The sequence below is a fragment of the Palaemon carinicauda genome, chromosome 12 (assembly GCF_036898095.1).
Source record: "Palaemon carinicauda isolate YSFRI2023 chromosome 12, ASM3689809v2, whole genome shotgun sequence".
In the NCBI taxonomy this organism is placed as follows: Eukaryota; Metazoa; Arthropoda; class Malacostraca; order Decapoda; family Palaemonidae; genus Palaemon; species Palaemon carinicauda.
In genome coordinates, this window is record NC_090736.1 from 68,141,122 (window position 1) to 68,146,207 (window position 5,086).

Genomic DNA, 5,086 nt, shown 5'->3' on the forward strand with positions numbered 1-5,086 from the left:
TCATCGGAAAAAAGTCCAGGGGACTTGGTCCAAGCTATTCAAGACCTTTCACATAAACTTTCTAGAAGCTATGGCAGTGCTCCTTATCTTAAAGAAAATCTCCCCACGTCACTCGATCCACATAAGATTGGTGATGGACAGCGAGGTAGTTGTGAGATGCTTGAATCGACAAGGATCGAGGTCACCACCTCTCAACCAGGTGATGTTGGCCATCTTCCGATTGGCGGAAAAGAAGAAGTGGTACCTGTCGGCAGTTCACCTTCAAGGAGTCCGCAATATGACAGTGGACGCTCTATCCAGGTTCACACCAATAGAGTCGGAATGGTCCTTAGACGCAGGATCATTCTCCTTCATTCTGAATCAAGTCCCAGAACTGCAGATAGACCTCTTTGCGACGAAAGACAACAAGAAGTTGCCCCTGTACGTGTCCCCGTACGAGGACCCCTTAGCGGAAGCAGTGGACGCGATGTCCCTCGACTGGAACAGATGGTCCTAGATTTATCTGTTCCCTCCTCACAACCTTCTGTTGAGGGTCCTCAACAAACTGAGATCCTTCAAGGGGGTAGCGGCAATAGTGGCCCACAAGTGGCCGAACAGCATGTGGTTCCCCCTGGCATTGGAACTACGGCTGAAGTTTGTACCGCTACCAGATCCAGTTCTGACCCAGCAAGTCCAGAAGTCGACTGTCTGCGCTTCATTACAGAAAACCCGGACCCTGCAGCTCATGATTTTCTCTCCCTAGCGGTGAGAAAGCGTTTTGGGATTTTGAAAGCCATCATAGACTTCCTAGAGGAATATAAGTGCAAATCTACTAGAAGGCAATATGAGTCATCTTGGAGAAAATGGGTGGCCTTTGTCAAGGCGAAGAATCCGCAGGAGATCTCGACAGACTTCTGCTTATCTTTCTTCATCCACCTCCATGGTCAAGGGTTGGCAGCTTACACGATTCCAGCGTGTAAGTCTGCTTTGACAAGACCCATTCTATATGCCTTCCAGGTCGACCTGGGTAACGAGATCTTTAATAAAGTTCCGAAAGCCTGCGCTAGGCTCAGACCTTCAGCACCTCCAAAATCCATTTCATGGTCTTTAGACAAAGTTCTTCATTTCGCTTCTCTGTTGAGCAATGAGGAGTGTGCGTTAAAGGATTTGACACAAAAAATTATTTTCCTATTTGCACTCGCGTCCGGGGCCAGGGTTAGTGAGAATGTAGCCCTCTCGAGAGAGGCAGGTCGTGTTCAGTTCCTGGATGGGGGAGAACTGAACCTGTTTCCGGATCCTACGTTTCTCGCCAAGAAGGAGTTACCCACCAACAGGTGGGGTCCCTGGAGAATCTGCCCTCTGAAAGAAGATGCATCTCTATGTCCAGTAGAATGCCAAAAGGTCTATCTTCTTAAAACTTCAGACTTCAAGGGTGGTCAACTATTCAGGGGAGAAACATCAGGCTCAAACTTATCTCTGAATCAACTCAGAGCGAAAATCACATATTTTATTCGCAGAGCGGATCCTGACAGTACACCCACAGGTCACGATCCAAGGAAAGCTGCCTCATCCTTAAATTTCTTTAATTGTATGGATTTTGAACATCTCCGTTCATACACTGGCTGGAAGCCTTCCAGAGTGTTCTTTCGCCACTATGCGAAGCAAGTAGAGGAACTAAAGAGATCTGTGGTAGCAGTGGGTCGCGTCGTTAACCCTACTGTTTAACTCTGCGAGGAACAGTGGTTTTAATTGGGACGATTAATTCCAGGGTGAGTGTGTAGTTACATACTGTACTACAAACTTAGTGAGGGCACTGAGTTGCCCACGTAGACTGTTCCATTTCCAAAGGTGAACCTAGCATAAGTGCAGACATGTGTGTCGAGCGTTTCTAACGCTAATGTGATTGATTTGTAATGCAGACTTTTATGACTTTGATACCTCGGTATCTTAAAAGTGGCATTTAATGTTTTTTCTTTCAGATAAACAAGTTTTGTTTACTATCATACTTATGCTTAAAGTTTTGGGTTATCCTCTTATTATATATATATATATATATATATATATATATATATATATATATATATATATATATATATATATATATATATATATATATATATATATATATATATATATATATATATATATATATATATATATATATATATATATATATATATATATATATATATAATTGTTGTTAACCTGTCTATTCATTGTCTGTCAATAAACTTGTTCTTGAGAACCTTGCGTCTCCTTCACCTGTGTCAATTTATTGCTATAATTGACCATTCATTCTATGTACCTTATCTGGGATAATTCTAATAGAATTGTTCCTTTATGCAAGCTATGTTGCATTGGTTTATGCTTTCCCTTAACGGGAGGACTCCGTCCCATAAGGGGACGGTGGCGGTTTTACAAGTTTCCTCCTATGCGGATATAAACCTTTGTCCATTACAAGTATTGTGCGGAGAACTGGTCGATATTTCATATTGACGCAGTGGTTCTTTACAAACTATTCTTTACTTAATATAGGGTGAGACCACTATATTAGATTGCCTATTATTCATACATAGGTATATGTACTCTTCGAGACTTTTCCAGAGTCTAGTAGGATTCTTCCCTATAGGGGGCAGGAAGCTCTAACATGGTTTATAGTTAGTTGAAAAGATTTATAACGGTAACATCTTAGGTCTCTAGGTCTAGTCGACCGGGGAAAAATTACCTCCGGGGAGTACAGCACGTTCTGAGAATCCACAGATACAATAATGCTCTGGTATACTTCCATCAGGACGACATGGCTTGAGCCCAAAAAACGGGTTTTGAGCGAAGTGAAAAATCTATTTTTGGGTGAGATGGCCATGTCGTCCTGATGGACCCGCCCTTCCCTTTCTATGAAAGGGCTGTAGGAACCCTCCCAACATACAGTATCTGTAGCACCTCGTGTACGTTACAAGGAATACAGATGGTGCCAGGATTGGCGCCAGGCACGCTTATGAAACGGGAGAATAGGGAGCCTTGGGAGCGGCTCCCCCTTTTTCTTTCCCAATTTCGTTTCTTGCTAATTGACCCCTTCGATACGTAATCTCTGTTTGGGGTGCAGATTGCCATGTGGCGTGTCAAGAATACGTCCTCTTATATGTCGCGATATCCCTTTCACGAGGGATATTTGCTCCAGGAGTTAGAATTCTGGTACCTTAAGGTAAATTCTCTAGGAATATCGCCGTAGTTGTAATATACCCTAGGAAGCTACCCAATAGGAACTTCCATCAGGAGGACATGGCCATCTCACCCAAAAATTGATTTTTCGCTTCGCTTAAAATCCGTTTTTTACTGCCCATTCTGATGTATCAGTAACTTTTTCGATTTTCATAATTCAACTGTCTTTCCATGACAAAATCTAAGAAGGACCTACCAACTAACCATAGATATCTATGTCAATGAACTCCCTGCTCCAGACAGGAAACGCATTTGCGCAGCCCCTACATTATTTTTACGTTATATTAACTTCTCTCTCTTTCAGATCTCGGAAAACATTTGTAAGAGGTTAGGGCCTATCTTTTTGATGTGGGTATAAGGACGCTTGTTCACAAAGAAAGTCAGCGACAAATTTTTCTTTGCTCCTGAACACTCCGGACAAACAGCATACTCACGAAGGTAGCGTAATTTTGAGCGAAGAAAAATAAACAAAAACAAAATGATGATTATTGCATGATATTACCTAACTATGAATTCATCTCATTTGCCACTCTATTATGGCTATCAATCACATTCGAATAACAGTGAAGAAAATGTCGATCTTCTTGGACACGACATAAAAACTTATGCATCGATGTTCTTGATTTGATCCTCGAACATTTGTAGTATATATTTGTCTAGGACTTACATGATTCTGAGAATTGTTTACTCATGATCACGCAGCAGGGAAGATAGTTTATAACAAGGGGGGTAAATCCATAAAAACTTATGCATCAATGTTCTTGATTTGATCCTCGAACATTTTAGAAGAGGACACTTCGGCGACATTGACTGACCACATCAAAGAGACACAACTCCATTTTGAGAGAAATGACACAACAGTAACACAGTAAGACGAGAATTTCAATTCCCTCCGTTCTAGAATTCGTCTCAAACAACACGGGCTTTTTGCCGTTCTATAAATTTTCCTAAATACTGTAGTATATATTTGTCTAGGACTTACGTGATGCTGAGAATCGTCTACTCATGATCACGCAGCAGGGAAGATAGTTTATAACAAAGGGGGTAAATCCATGGCTGGTTTTAGACTCAACCCAGACTGCTCAGGAGAATCTATACAGAGAAAGAGTTCCGGTGGTGTTGGATCCTAAGTTTGGTCAAACTTCTACTGATGTGTCGACGTCATCAAAATATTAACTTGCAAAGACGTATAGAAGTTGACGGGAGATGAGCTTCGATAGAAAACATAGGTATGGTGAATATGGATCTAATCGTATCCGAGAAAATGTGAATTTGGACATTTTGGGCATCATGGTCAACTCGTTCAGTCATTCCCAATGGACGCTGGTGCCGTTCGCGTCTCCAAATACGGCAGCCAAGTGACGTCATGGTCCGTGGGGGGACGAAGACAGAATGGTCATGGGGGCAATTGTTGTCGAGAGTAGGAAGCAACCAAAGAGGAACCTGTCGCACACCAGCGCCACCTGTCAACAGTGAATGGAAAACATTTAAGTTTGAGTTAGGGATTAATAATAATTTGTAACTTGGAATATTAGTCAGAGAAGTATGAAACGTAAAATGTGATTATTATCGTTATTATTACTTGATAAGCTACAACCCAAATTGGAAATGTGGGATGCTATAAGCCTAAGGGCTCCAACAGGAAAAAATAGCTAGTAAGTAAAGGAAATAAGGAAATTAATAAAATTCTAGTGAATAAATGAACAGTTAAAATAACACATTTTAAAAACAGTAACAACATTGAAATAGATCTTTCATAAATATATTGCAAAAAGAGATTTATGTCAGCCTGTTCAACATGAAAACCTTTTCTACAAGTTGGAAATTTGGATCTCGATAATTTCTTTATTTTTTTTATGCCAAGGTTTAATTATCCTTAAGTTTCATA

The 5,086-nt window shown here is 40.9% G+C and overlaps 1 pseudogene; it reads right to left on the bottom strand.

Annotated features, from left to right (window-relative positions):
- Window positions 1-4,562: 4,562 nt before the first annotated feature.
- LOC137650876 (neuronal acetylcholine receptor subunit alpha-7-like) overlaps window positions 4,563-5,086 on the bottom strand; it is a 197,765-nt pseudogene continuing 197,241 nt past the window's right edge.